This window comes from Pan troglodytes, chromosome 8 (assembly GCF_028858775.2).
Source record: "Pan troglodytes isolate AG18354 chromosome 8, NHGRI_mPanTro3-v2.0_pri, whole genome shotgun sequence".
In the NCBI taxonomy this organism is placed as follows: domain Eukaryota; kingdom Metazoa; phylum Chordata; class Mammalia; order Primates; family Hominidae; genus Pan; species Pan troglodytes.
Genome location: NC_072406.2, coordinates 46,072,175 through 46,087,675, shown reverse-complemented (window position 1 = coordinate 46,087,675; position 15,501 = coordinate 46,072,175).

Here is a 15,501-nt window from a genome sequence, read left to right as displayed (position 1 = left end):
GGGTACTGAACTGGCACAACTCTGCCTTGAAATGACTCAACCTGCATGAGTGGGGTGAGTCATCGCCCTCTGCCACCTTACAGCACAGGCCCCACGTGTTGGTTTTCATTACCCTGCATAAGGTCCAGGCCTCATTCAAGTAGGACTCCAAGGCTGCCTGTCCTCACTTCCTCCATTAGGAAAGAGGTGACGAAGGTGGATAACAATTTTACCACCTGGGGATGTGGATTTCTGCCTTCTATTCGTCATTCCTGACATAGGTTTGGCAAGTCTGTGGGTGCCTTTGCTCCTTGCTCGCAGCTAGAACTGAGAATCCTAACAGCCAGAGAGGTTATTATTTTTCTTATGTTGTCACTAGATTCCAGCTCTGAAATTGCAGGTAATTATCTCTCAATGACCAGCATGCCATCTCTCTCCTCTCTATTTTACACCCAAGCAGGCAGGATGGTTGCTGTATGGTGCATTTTTATTTAATTAGCTAAAGGGCTTGGATCTGCTTCTGTTACCCATAAATTAATGCCCATTGCAGCATGCCATGTTTATTAGTCATGGTGTGGGATTAGATGTCAAGAACAAGAGCTTCGTCTTCATCACTGGGCATTGTCCTGTCCAAAGAAAGCAAATGGTTGAAGAGACCAAAAACAATCTGGAAATCCTGTAAGTAGCATCACATGAGCAAAGCAAAGTAGGCTTTGGCAAAGGGAACACATTCAGTCCCCTGCTGAGAAGAGCCACTGCTGAGCTGAAAGCCCCCATAGCTCTGTTAAAAGTGAGTTAAGGATCTAGAACCAGAAATACCATTTGACCCAGAAATCCTATTACTGGGTATATACCCAAAGGATTATAAATCATTCTACTGTAAAGATACATGCACACTTATGTTTACTGCAGCACTGTTCACAATAACAAAGACTTGGAACCAACCTAAATGTCCATCAATCATAGACTGGATAAATAAAATGTGGCACACATACACCATGGAATAATGGACAGCCATAAAAAAGAATGAGTTCATGTCCTTTGCAGGGACATGGATGAAGCTGGAAAGCATCATTCTCAGTAAACTAACACAGGAACAGAAAACCAAACACCGCATGTTCTCACTCATAAGTGGAAGTTGAACAACGAGAACACATGGACACAGGAAGGGGAACATCACACACTGGGGCCTGTTAGGGGGTGGGAGGCTAGGGGAGGGACAGCATTAGGAGAAATGCCTAATGTAGATGACATTGATGGCTTCAGCAAACCACCATGGCACGTGTATACCTATGTAACAAACCTGCATGTTCTGCACATGTACCCCAGAACTTAAAGTATTTTTTTAAAAAAGTGAGTTAGGGCACTATAGGAACTGGGCAGGACACACAGCCCAGCCTGGTGGAGTGAACCATGAAGGTGATCCTTGAGTTGAAGCCCAAGATTTAGTAAGAGTTGGCCAGGTGGAGGGTGTGAGCCTACCATTCAGAGGGAGTAGACACATGAACACAGGAGAGAGAAACTGCAGGTGGCGCAGTAGAACTGCAGAGGGGAGAATGGCACCCTGGGTTCTAGAGGGCAAGGCAGCACTGGATCAGGAAGGTCTTACATGATGTGCATGAAGGATTTTAAGCAGCAGAGCGGCATGATCAGAAGTGCAGTTTCTAAAACTTATGCTGGTGGAAGAGAGGAAGAAGGCAAGAGTGAAAGTAGAGAACCCAGTAGGGAAGCCAGGAAAGAAATGCGGACAGTGGCTGGGCTCTGTGTCTCATGCCTATAATCTCAGTGCTTTGGGAGGTGGAGGCAGGAGGATTGCTTGAGCCCAGGAGTTTGAGACCATCCTGGGCAACATACCAAGACCTCATCTCTACAAAAAATAAAATAAAGAAATAGCTGAACTGGTGGCACATGCCTGTGGTCCTAGCTACTAGGGAGGCTGAGGTGGGAGGATTGCTTCGAGGCTGCAGTAAGCTGTGATTGTGCCACTGCACTTCATCCTAGGCAACAGAGTGAGATGCTTGCTTAAATAAAAAAAAAAAGAAGAAATGTGGATAATTAGAAACCTAGGCAGTGGTGGTAACAATGGAAAGAGACAGAGCAGACAGATGTGGGGGACAGTGTGGGGCAGGGGATGTACTGTCTTTGAGGTTGGTCATCTGGGAGAACATCAGAGCCACTCACTGCAACCAGACACCCAGGAAGGGGAGCAGGTCGGCAGAAGAGGGCACGGGAAAGAAAGATGGAATGATGGCATGTTTTGTTTAACCCAGGTTGAACTTGAAGCCTTCCTGTCATATACAGTGTGCACCCATGTGGACTAGTCGCACGTGTTCAGGTAACTGTAACACCCTCTGTGCCCCATGTGACCCTTTCTGCCACCCCTACTGGGGACACAGAAGGAGAAACTGTAGTTAAGTGCAGTGTGAGACTGGGGAAACTGATCAGCTGTGATCTAAAGCAGGGATCCTCAACCCCCCGGGCCATGACAGGTACCAGTCTGTAGCCTGTTAGGAACTAGACCAAACAGAAGAAGATGAGGGGTGGGCAAGCAAGGGAAGCTGAGCTCCGCCTCCTGTCAGATCAGTGATGGCATTAGATTCTCACAGGAGTGCAAACCCTATTGTAAACTGTGCACACGATGGATCTAGGTTGCATGGCCCCTTATGAAAATGTAATGATAGACCAGGCACGGTGGCTCATGCCTGTAATCCCAGCATTTTGGGAGGCCGAGGCAGGTGGATCACAAGGTAAAGAGATCGAGACCATCCTGGCCAACATGGTGAGACCCCGTCTCTACTAAAAATACAAAAATTAGCTGGGTGTGGTGGCATGCGCCTGTAGTCCCAGCTACTTGGGAGGCTGAGGCAGGAGAATCGCTTGAACCCAGGAAACGAAGGTTGCAGTGAGCCGAGATCATGCTACTGCCTGGTGACAAAGTGAGACTCCGTCTCAAAAAAAAAAAAAGAAAGAAAGTGTAATGATAAATGAAATGTGCTTGAATCATCCCAATACCATTTCCTGTCCCTCTCTGTGGAAAAATTGTCTTCCACAAAACTGGTCCCTGGTGCCCAAAAGTTTGGGGACTGCTGATCTAAAGCACTCTCTGAATTCACATCAACACTCACAGAATGCATTTGTGCTCATAGAAATGCTATATGGTTCATGAGAAGAAAAAGATAACAATCTTTTAACTCCAATTTAAAGGACTATAATCAATTTTTTAAAGATCTATGAAGGAAAAGCTATAGCCCCATTATAAATTCTGAAAAGAGCCAACTGGTCATGATCTGTTTTGCTACTGAGTAAAAGTATCAAGATTCAGGTAGTTAAGCAATAACAATGAAGAATGCCTACTCTGTGAAAAGGCACCGGGAGATACAGAGATATCTATGACGGCTCACATCCTCAAAGTATTTGTCATTTTAAAGGGCATTCATGAACAGCAATAGCTATAACTAAAGGTATCTATTTCATAAATAGTGTTAGCTAACTATCGGCAATACGCCAGGGTGAGGAAGACTAATTCTTATTTATTTATAGAAAGATAGGATCTCGCTATGTTGCCCAGACTGGTCTTGAAAGCCTGGCCTCAAGCAATCCTCCTGCCTCGGCCTCCCAAAATGCTGAGAGTAAAGGATTGAGCTGCCACATCTGGCCTGGGGAGATTAGTTTTGATTGAGTTGTGAGAAACCATGAGTGGCTTCACGGGCCTAAAGTCATGTTAGCCTAGGATGCTCTATGAATCCCCCAAGACCTGGCCTTGGAGGACAAGTAGGATTTCACCTAAATTCCACATGGGGTTTTCTTGCCATCATGAGATAAGAAGGTCACAGTCAAGTCTCAAGCATACACAGCATGTCAAACCATATGAAACAGCCATTTTTATAGGTAAAAGATGGTTGAATATTGAACAATTTCATAGAGTTCAATCTAATAATCCAGCTTTATCTGAATTTAGAATTCCTAATATGAGCTGGGGCTCCCACAACCTCCTGCAGAGGCTTGGCTTGTGGTCACCATAAGCATCTTCACATCAGCTGCTGAAGGAGCAACATTCCACAGAGCCCACTCTTTTCCCAGACCAAATTTACATGGTTTGAAAACTAGACATTTTGCACAATGCATTGGTGCTGTCTGCCTCCCTCCCGGGGCTCCCAGTCTGTGAACATTAAAAGAAAATCAATAGGATTAGGTCATGTTTTTGATGGCACGTGCACCTGACAGGCCTCGCATCTTAAATTCTCGCTAAAATAAAAGCTCTTAACCCTCTGCAGCTTCTGGGGGATCCACATTAACTTCTCATTCAACCTTTCCTGGAGTAGATTAATCACAAGAGCCGCACCATTATCCCAGCCCTACTTTGCTGAAACTCGCCCAGTGTTGGAAAACTCAGTTTGAACCCAGTCCTGCACCCCAAAGGAGAATCCTCTAAGGCTGGGCTGAGTCAGTCTTTTTGAAGTACACATGCTCTTTGGAGCTGACTGATTGCTGGCACTGTCAAGTGATGAGGATGTCATGATTCCCCGAAGCTGGGGTCATGAACCCAGAGCATATTTTAAAAATGAATTAGAAAACCATTTCAACATCCGTGTGGACGTGAGGAGAAAAATTTGTTGATAAATAATTTAAGTGGTTACATGTTGGCCCTGCCCCAGGACTGTGGACACAACCACAGCATGAGGATGGGATTATTGTGCACAGTATATTAAAATTCACCCCACAGATGGCTTTCTATTTTTAAGGAAGAGCCTTATTCCAGAGTTAGAAAGAAGAATGCTTTGGAAACCCAAAGATCTCACAAGCATTTTCAGACGTTACTTCATTGACCTCTGCAGCCCCCTGAATGGCTGTAGTTTGGAGACGTTTGAATGCTCCGGCAGAGGGTGGAGGTGGCCGAGGCCTCACCCCTGCATTGGCAGATACATGCCTTGCAGAGGATGACACACACTCCATGACCACTTTAGAAAAAAGACTGCCTCAGCAGCTTGGCACGGGATCGCCAGCTTCTTTCCTTCTGTCCCCACACTGCCAAGTGTGGGCAGAAGAGAAAAAGAAAAATACTTACTAGAGCCGACTCAGCAATCAGAGAGTTTGGTGGTGTGGAAGTGCTGAGACGTCCCTGGGACCCCATCAAAAAGAAAGCACCCTGGGTGGGCTGGCTAGAGCATTTGGAGGGAATTCCAAGCCCTCGGTCATCATTTCAACTAGATCAGCCCCGATCACATCTTCCTAAACTGTAATCCAACTTCCTCCCTCTCCTCAAGAGGAGACAGCCCCAAGGGGGTGAAGGGACCTTTCTAAGGGCACAAAGTGAAACAGTAGAAAGCCAGATCTCTGGGTTCCAAAAACCTGGGGAGGGAAAATTGAGCTAGCAGGAGAAAGGAGAGAACCAGAGAAAAAAGAGAAGATGAAAGAAAAAAGTGCAGAAAGTGAAAATAAAGAGTTGCAAGTGTAGGATACTTTTGTGTCCCCACCCTCATGCACTTCCATGTGGCCTGACTGGCCACCAGGTGGGGACTTGCATCTTGGAAGGTGCCTCAAGGAGAGGCCTAAAATTTGGTCACTGCTCTTGTAGAAAGGGAAATCTCGGGAACTGAGGACCACACGTGCCCCAGGCACTGTGCACACGTGGTCTTTTTCAATGAAACTCAGGCCACGTGGTGGCTCACGCCTGTAATCCCAGCACTTTGGGAGGCCGAGGCAGGTGGATCACTTGAGGTCAGGAGTTCCAGACCGTCCTGGCTAACATGGTGAAACCCTGTGTCTACTAAAAATACAAAAAAATTAGCCGGGCGTGGTGGTGGGCACCTGTAGTCGCAGCTACTTGGGAGGCTGAGGTAGGAGAATGGCGTGAACCTGGGAGGCGGAGCTTGCAGTGAGCCCAGATCGCGCCACTGCACTCGAGCCTGGGCGACAGAGAGAGACTCCATCTCAAAAACAAAAAAATATATATATATATACAAAAATTAGCTGGGCTTGGTGGTACATGCCTGAATCCCAGCTACTTGGGAGGCTGAGGCACCAGAATCATTTGAACCTGGGAGGCGGAAGCTGCAGTGAACGGAGATCATGTGATTGCACTCCAGCCTGGGCAACAGCACGAGAATCTGTCAGAAGGAAGGGGAAGGAAGGGAAAGGAGAGGAAAGAAAGGGAAAGGGAGGAAAGGGAGGGGAAGAGGGTGGAGGGGAGAGGAGTGGGAAAGGAGGGGAGGGGAGGACGGGAGGGGAGGGGAGGGGAGAGGGAGGGGGGAAGGGAAGTGGGTGGGGGAGAGAGGGGGAGGGAAGGGAAGGGGGTAGGGGAGGGAGGGGGAGGGGAGGGGGAGGGGAGGGGGAGGGGAGGGGGAGGGGAGGGAGGGGAGGGGAGGGGGTAGGGGAGGGGAGGGGAGGGGAGGAGGGAAGGGAGGGGAAGGGAGGGGAGGGGAGGAGGGGAGGGGAGGGGAGGGGAGGAGGGAAGGGAGGGGAAGGGAGGGGAGGGGAGGAGGGGAGGGAGGGGAGGGGAGGAGGGGAGGGAGGGGAGGGGAGGGGGGAAGGGAGGGGAGGGGGGAGGGGAGGGGAGGGGGGAGGGGAGGGGAGGAGGGAAGGGAGGGGAGGGGGTAGGGGAGGGGAGGGGAGGGGAGGAGGGAAGGGAGGGGAGGGGAGGGGAGGGGGGAAGGGAGGGGAGGGAAGGGGGAGGGGGAAGGGAGGGGAGGGGAGGGGGGAGGGGGGAAGGGAGGGGAGGGGAGAGGAGGGGAGGGGAGGGGAGGGAAGGGAAGGGAAGGGAAGGGAAGGGAAGGGAATGGAATCAGTCCCTATTTTGTAAACAACTGAACTGCTGCTGCCATGTACTGGGTTTTTGAGGCAGAGACCCCCTCCCTTCCCAACGCTCATGCTCCTCTGCATTGTAAGCACCCAGGATCCTTGCCCGCCAGTGCAGGGAGCACAGTGGAAGGGTTGTGGAGCAAAGTGGAGGATGTCTGCGTCCAAGTCCACATGGTGTTATTATTTCTTTTTGTGATTCTAAACAAGAATCTTCCATTTAGCTTAAAACAACCAAATAAGGCAGCTGAGAGGAAGGTAACATTATCTTTTTCAGTATCTTAACCCTAAATGTCCTTTTATTTCCCTGGAATAGAATGTGGATTTTTGGGTTTGTTTTTAGCAGGGAAGGGGAAAACATGGGGGTAATGTTGCTTTGTTTTCTTTCTCTCTCTCTCTCTTTTTTTTTTTTTTCAGATGGAGTTTCACTCTTTCATCCAGGCTGGACTGGTGCAGTGGCGTGATCTCAGCTCCACCTCCCAGGTTCAAGTGATCCTTCCACCTCGGCCTCCTGAGTAGCTGGGTTTACAGGCACCATGTCCTGCTAATTTTTTTTGTATTTTTAGCAGAGATGAGGTTTCACCATGTTGGTTAGGCTGGTCTCGAACTCCTTACCCCAAGTGATCTGCCCACCCCAGCCTCCCAAAGTGCTGGGATTACAGGCATGAGCCACCACACCTGGCCACGTTGTTTTGTTTTCAATTGAGCTGTGGATGGTAAAGATTTCCTGGACTTACTGAACTTGAAGGAATGCACAGCACTGTCTAAAAGCCTGTGCCTGATTCAGAGGCACTAAAAGAGGCTGTGGGTGATGGGGTGGCATCAGCCAGTGGGGTGGGGTGGCAGAGGGCACGTGGCACCAGTCCCCAGCAGAACCTCCCATATCCTGCTGCTGCCCACCTCCTCTGGGGCCACAGACGGTATTTCTCCTGCGGGTAGGTGAGTAAAATGTATGGTTTAGAAATGAGGATGAATAGCAAAGAGAAAGTCCTTGAACATCTAGCTGAGGGTGGCTGCCAGGGGTGAGGGTGTGGGAGATGGGCATCATGGTTAAGAGGAACCCTGAAATAAAACATGCCGTCTTGCTTTGCTTGCTAATTATTTCTCCTCTGTGACTCCCAAACTAGTATGTTGTCCCTGAGGTCAAGAGTCATCCGACTGATGCTTGAGCCCAGGAGTTTGAGGCTGCAGTGAGCTATGATTGCACCACCACCACCGCACTGCAGCCTGGATAACAGAGCTGAGACCTCATCTCTAATAAATAAGTAAATATTTTTTTAAAAAATTATTTTAAAGAGTCATCTGATTGACAGTCCTCTTTTCTGGAACTGCAAAGCACAGGCCCAGGCAGCCCATCTTCCCCCAGAGTGAGCATAAGTTTACAGAGATCTAGGTGTAGCTTAAGAGCCCAGAGAACAAGAGACAACTTGAAAGTCTTTAAGTCCCTAGCAGGCAGGAAATGTGAGCTTATCTTCTATTCCTCATGCGGCCTGGGCAGAATAGACACACACACAGGATGTGACCAACACAGATCTATGCACTCGTTCTTGGGAACGGCTGAGCAGAAGAGCCATGTTTCCCGGAAGCCTGCTTTCAGCCCAGAGAAAACTCCAGAAGGGTCAGCTACACCCTACTCTCCTCCGGCTTGAGAAGGACTGGCTGACCCACCTCTTGCCCCGACTATGAATTCTGAACCGACTTCCTAAGAATATCTCAGATCTCAAGAGAGAAGTAGGGCACGGGCGAAGTCGGAAGCATGACCACATTCTCCTTTCATAGAAATGAGCAGGAAATGGAGGCAGGGACACAGCTTTTGGAAATAGGTCAAGCAGAGGGAATGGCTTGGAAAATCACCTTCCATTTGCCTTCAGAGGCTATTAAACATGAAAGGAAATTCCCAAAGCAAGAAGTGAGATATCCGCGCCTGTCAATCTCAACAAATACCCTAGATACTCAGCACTCTGTAGTGATTCCAGGGGTGATGGGCCCTGGCCAAGGGCAGGGGAAGAGAGAAACCACCCTCACAATTCCTCTGTTCGTAGCATTACAGGCTTAAGGTCACACTCACAAGGTGACACACTCTATTTGAGCATTATTATTCATATCATACAAGTAACTTAGTAGGCATTCCCTGAATCTTCCTGGTGCTTTAAAAACAATGCCCACTAGTTTACACACTTTCTAGGAATGTATAAAGGAAGCCATGTCTGCTGATCAGCCGACCTCATGGCCTGTGGCGTTTAGCACGAAGCACCCCTCTCTGGCCCTGGAGAGGGCTTTCATTTTTGTGCCTCCCAAACTTGGCCATTCCTTTTTGGCGTTGTCTTCAAGCTCTGGTTACCGGGCAGTGTGACTATTAATCTTGAATGAAATGAAGTCTCCGCCACTTCCATTTGAAAAAGAAATAGCTTTGCCTTTTCCATTTGATTCAACAGTATAAAATATTTATGATTCCTCTGGCACCTCCAACGCCCCCTCTCTCCCATCGATTCTCTCAGTCGGCACTAAGTGCTCACTTGGTGGCAAGTACTTCCTATCCATCAGGGACAGCCAGAGGATGACAACAGCCAGGAAGCCCAGCTGCTCCAGGACCGTCGGGTCACCAGAAAATCTTCTGCTGCTCCCTTGGGGGGCTCTTGTGAGTTTCCAAGCCCCCACAGCCACCCTGCAGAGGATTTTGCTGCTGTAGGCTCTGAGGTCCAGCTTTTCCACCTTACTTTCTTCCACTTGTGTGTTCCTTCTATAATCACACACAAGCACAGCTGATACCTTTGGATCTTCTGTGACATGTAGGGCCAAGCCAGGGTAATCGGGAGCAGGGTTGGGCTGTAGGGGCTATAGCCGAACCCCAGAGGGCTCTGACCTCAAGGCTGCTTGATTAACCCACATGCAGCAGTTAGATTTCCCAGAGGGGAAAGCACCCAGTTGGTGTTCCCGAGGCTAACGAGAGGTTTTCCTCTTGCCTCTCAAAAGTGACTCCTAGGCTGGCTGAGGTGGCTCATGCCTGTAATCTCAACGTTTTGGGAGGCCGAGGCAGGAGAATCACTTGAGACCAGGAGTTTAAGACCAGCCAGGGCAACAGAGCGAGATGCCATCTCTACAAAAAAACTTTTTAAATCAGCTGGACATGGTGGCAAACACCGATAGTCCCAGCTACTTGGGAGGCTGAGGCTGGAAGATCACTTGAGCCCAGGAGTTTGAGGCTGCAACGAGCTATGATTTCATTAGCTTACTCCAGTCTGTGCAACAGAGCAAAACCTCATCTCTTTAAAAAAAAAAATGACTTTTGTTCACTCCTTGCTGGTCCCCATACGATATCCCTGACCTCCTGATAGCAGTAATTCCTCTAGACTCACTCCCTGTTGTAGAAGTAGAAAATAGTGATGGGAATAATGGAAAACAGAATGATCTCAATGGAACAGGAGAAAGATACAGAGCTCCGTACATCTCTAAAACCTCCCATTCCTCAGTTCCTGGCTGTATAATGAGGATAGGGATGATAGCCACCATCCTGAGTTATTAGGAAGCTTATACGTTACAAAGCCTAAAACAGTGCCTGGCACTTAGAAAGTGCTAGTGAAGTGCTAGTGAAGGCCGGGCGTGGGGCTCATGCACTTTGGGATGCCGAGGTGGGCCAAGGTGGTCAGGAATTCGAGACCAGCCTGACCAACATGGTGAAACCTCGTCTCTACTAAAGATACAAAAATTAGCTGGGCGTGGTGGCAGGCGCCTGTAATCCCAACTACTCAGGAGGCTGAGGCAGGAGAATTGCTTGAACCCAGGAGGTGGAGGTTGCAGTGAGCCAAGATCGGGCCACTGCACTCCAGCCTGGACGACAGAGGGAGACTCCATCTAAAAAAAAAAAAAAAAAAAAAAGTGCTTAGTAAATATGAGCTAGCATTGTTGGTGTAACAGTTGTTAGTTTTATTTGGCCAGGCAATATCAGTTCCAGCCATCAGTAGCAGGGCTGGCTCTGGCCAGTGGCAGGAAAATGCAGTGAGCTGAAAGCCAGGAAACAAGGCAACTTCAATATGAAGGTAACTGCTGCCTCAGCCTGGAAGCTCCCTCTAGACTTCTTGCCATTAACCCAAAGACTAACCCTATGCTCCTAGACTTTGTATAATTCTCTACACACAGTAGGTGTTCAGTAAATGCTGAATGTATAGATTTATATCTCTCATTCCCTAAAACCTTATTTTCACATCTTCTCAGTGTCCTGAGTGTTCTCCATAAGAAAGACCTCTTTCTCTCCACCCACAGAACCTGCCATCAAAACATAATTGTCAGGGCTGGGCATGCTGGCTCACGACTGTAATCCTAACATTTTGGGAGGCCGAGGTGGGTGGATCATTTAAGATCAGGAATTCAAGACCAGTCTGTGCAACATGGTAAAACTCCATCTTTACTAAGAATACAGAAATTAGCCAGACATGGTGGCAAGAACCTGTAGTCGCAGCTACTCAGGAGGCTGAGGCAGGAGAATCACTTGAACGCCAGAGGTGGAGGTTGCAGCGAGCTGAGATCACGCCACTGCACTCCAGCATGGGCGACAGAGCAAGACTTCATCTAAGAAAGAGAGAAAGAGAGAGAGAGAGAGAAAAGAAAGAAAAAGAAAGGAAATTAATTGTTAGGTATCCCAAATTCCCAGAGTCCTGCAATTTGCCAACTGTATAACTGTACAGTGTTTTAACATAAGAGTTTTGGAGTAAGATAGACTTGGGTTCAAATTCTGGCTCTGATCCATCCTTGCTGTGTACCTGGGGCAAGCTATTTAGCCTCCAGAAGTCTCAGTTTCCCTATGTATGAAACGAGGATAATAATAGTGACTGACTTGTAAAGTTGTAAGTCATAAAGTAGGGCTTTTAGAAGACATTGCAAGAAAAGAGATCAGCAAAGTGGGTGGCACACACTAATTAATTGCCCAATAAATGTTGATTATTATGGTCATTATTATTCATGAGTTAAGACACTAAAGCAGAGAACATTCGAGTTTTACTGAACCTTCTAGAGACAATCAAAATGGCAATTGGTGCTGAGCATTCTGTTCAGGCCACAGGGGGAGGTATGGTTGGAGAAGTGATTTTCTGGGCACCTTCTCCAGTGCTCATGATGGGGTGCTACCTCCTCTAGCCCTAACCAAGAAAAGCAAAGGAAAGAAAACTTTGCTACTGGGCTGGAGGGTAGATCGAGCTCATTTGGCCCTTCATGGTGCCAAGGGAGGCAGGATGGGAGAGGCAGAACAAATAGAAGACTGGTTCTGAGTGAAATGTGGTCACCCTGGCAGTGGGGACTGTTTCACTCATGAAGTTATTTTAGGTGGTAGCAGCAGGAGGTTGGTTTAAAGTAGCTTAATTGTATTGTCTGCCCTGAGAAAAATTCAAAAGCTGGAGAATATAAAAGAAATGATTAAAAGTCACTGTTAGTCACTGCTAACCTGGTACATCCCCCCCTGAAATCTCATAAACAAACAGGCTGCTCTTCCAACGTCTACGGAACTGAAATGGTACCGCCCAGCCTCTCCGGGGTGGACCCTGAGAGAGGCATTCGCTGTGCATCTCCCTGATGTGAAACTTCTGGGCCCTCCTGGAAAGGGTTGAGCAAACACAGTTGTTTAATGCGGCTGCATTTGCCCACAGTGTCAGCATGCTTCTGCATTAGAATGTATTACACTCGGCCACGCTGGCGCTTTCTCCATCTGTTTACATTTAGAATGGGACTCGCTGCCAAAGATTAGGAATCCCAGTGCCCACAATCCAGAAAGCGCAAGCCAAGGGGTAGAAATAAAAACAAATTGAAAAACCACTTGTTGCTAGCTGGTTTTGTTGAATTCAGAAGGAGTAGGAATTTTTCCCTGGTGTGTTCAGTTCCAGAGAGGAGGACCTCAGTGGCCGAAAATCTGAACGGGCTTCACAGGGTCTCTCTCCAGGTACATGACCGTGACTCTGGGCTACATTCTCTGCAACACCAGACCATGAACTCTTCAAGGCAGGCAGGAGTATGCTGAATTCTTCTTGGTTTTCCCAGCATAGAGCCTGGTACTCGTGTTTAATAAATGCTGGTTGATGGAATGAATAAATGAGTTATACTCAGTAATTTGTGGGGTTTTTTTAACGTGGCTGCAAATTCTTTTGATTTGCACTGAGAAGTAAGATCAGCATCCCCTCCCTTTGAATCTGGAAACGGCTGTGGCTGCTTCCATCATCTTAGCTGAGCAGAAGTGGCTCCATGTAATTCCAAAGCAAAGCGATCAAAACCCACGCAGCCAACACCTGTTATCTTTTTGCTTTTTGATGCTAGCCATCCTAACAGGGATGAGGTGATAACTCATGGTAGTTTCGATTTGCATTTCTCTAATAATTAATGATATTGAACATCTTTTCATATGCCTGTTGGCCATTTGTATGTATGTGGAAAAATTGGAGCTGGTACACTGTTGGTGGGAATGTAAAATGGCATAGCCACTGTGGAAAACAGTACGAAGCTTCCTCAAAACATTAAAAATAGAACTGCCAAATGATCCAGCATTTCCACTGCTTGGTATATACTCCAAAGAATGGAAATCAGTACATCAAAGAGATAGCTACACTTCTATGTTGATTGTAGCATTATTCAAAGTAGCCAGGATAATAGAAACAGCCCAAGGGCCCAATGACAGAGAAATGGATACAGAAAACATGGTATATATGTACAGTGGAATAGCATTGAGTCTTTGAAAAGGAAGGAATTCTGCCATTTGTGAAAATATGGTTGAACCCAGAGGACAATGGGTATTCTAAGTGAAATAGGTCAGTCACAGAAGGATGAATACTGCATGATTCCACTTACATGAGGTATCTAAAATAGTGAAACCCATAGAAACAGAGAATACAATTGTAGTTGCCAGAAGATAGAGGGTAGGGAAATGGGGAGTTTTTCAATGAGTATAAAGTTTCAGTTATGCTAAATGAATAAGTTCTAGAGATCTGCTGTACAACATAGTATCTGTAGTTCACGGTACGGTATTACACATTTCAAGATTCATCAAAAAGCTAATCTCATGTTAAGTGTTCTTACCACAAAAAAAAAAATAAACAAAGTGGTGGAACAAAAGAAAACTTTGGAAAGTGTTAAACATACCTGTTTCCTTGCTTGTGGTGATGGTACCAAGGGTATTTGCATATGTTCAAACTCCTCAAATTGTACACATTTAACATACACAGTTCTTTGTATATCAATGATACCTCAATAAAACTCTTTAAAAAAATAAGGTAAAACAAAAGTAGCCTTATGTTTTTTTTGAAAATGATTTCTTTTTTAAGAAAAAGGCCATGTGGCTTTCACATTTGCTCTTGAGGCCTGAACCACCACGTACCATGTCTAGCTACTCTGAGCTGCCCTGTTTAAGAAACCATGTGCAGTGAGGTCTTGACACTCCATAGAGAGAGGTGCCCGATATGACCCCAGGTGTTTGACATGTGAGCAAAGAAACCTACAGATGACTCTGGCCCCGTTGTGTAAGTTACCCCTAGATTTTTTAGTCTTCCCAGCTGAGGTCTCGCAGTCATTGTACAGCAGAGACAATCCATTCCTGCTGTATCCTGTCTGAACTCCTGACACACAGAATCCAAGAGCAGAAGAAAACGGTGCTTGTTTTACACCATGAAGTTCTGGGGTGGTCTGTACATGACAATAGGCAAATGTAACTTTCTTCAAGACTCCAGGCAGGAGAGCCATTGCAATGCTAGCCCCTTGTAGTTGGTAATAATTCCCACAGTCAGGAATTCGATCTTAAAAAAAACTTAAATTCCCTCTGCAATTGAAGCCCATTACATCTTAATTTATATCTGGAGAGTTGGTAAAAGCTGATTCCCACTCTATGTTTTTCATTGGCCTTCACATATTTGAAGATGTTGAGTAAGTAGCTTTTCAGCTTCTTCTTCTTTGGGTCATATACTCTGAAATCTTTGTAGATCCTTTTATCTTCCTTTTACTTTGTATTTGTCACCCTCTAAAAACAGATGTCAACAGCTTGTGGAGAGACAGAAGATATAGTCATGAAATGAGAGTCTTAGATCAAAATAACAATTATTTTGACATCTAGGGCACTTTATAGTATGCAAAACATTTTCACCTGCCTTATTTCTGAATCCCCACAACTACCCAATGGCATCAATAAGACAAACGTTTATTACTATTTATTAAAGTTAAGCTCCTTTCTCAGGATCATACTTATTAATGGCTGAGCTGAAACTAGAAAACAAACCTCCTTGAATTGCAAGTATATGGACAAGGACAAAAAGAAAATTGAAAAGAATAAAATCAGCTGATGTGTCTGAATAGCAGATTATTTTCTCTCCAATGTTCCTTGATTGTAATTTTGCCTTTACAGTAAACAAAATCAGAACTTTTTTTTTAAAGCTGAGTCTTTATAAAGTGTTTGGGCAGGGTTGGAATATTTTGAAGTATGTAATTTTAAAATAAATAACTCAGATTGTAGGCACAACAGAAAACTACACAGTGAATGTTCTTCTCGCTACTTTCATTGACTTTGATTTTTCTGGTTCTAGAAAAATGGTAGAAAATTTGTTGTAGTCAGAATTAGAAATAAAAATATGTTGAGTACCATTGTGTTGAGGTAAAATATTTGCATGCATTTATACTTAAATGCCAAATACAAGTGCGTCACATTGCATGAATAATGGAAGTGTTAGACCCTAAAGATGCCACAAGATTTTTTGAATACCACAG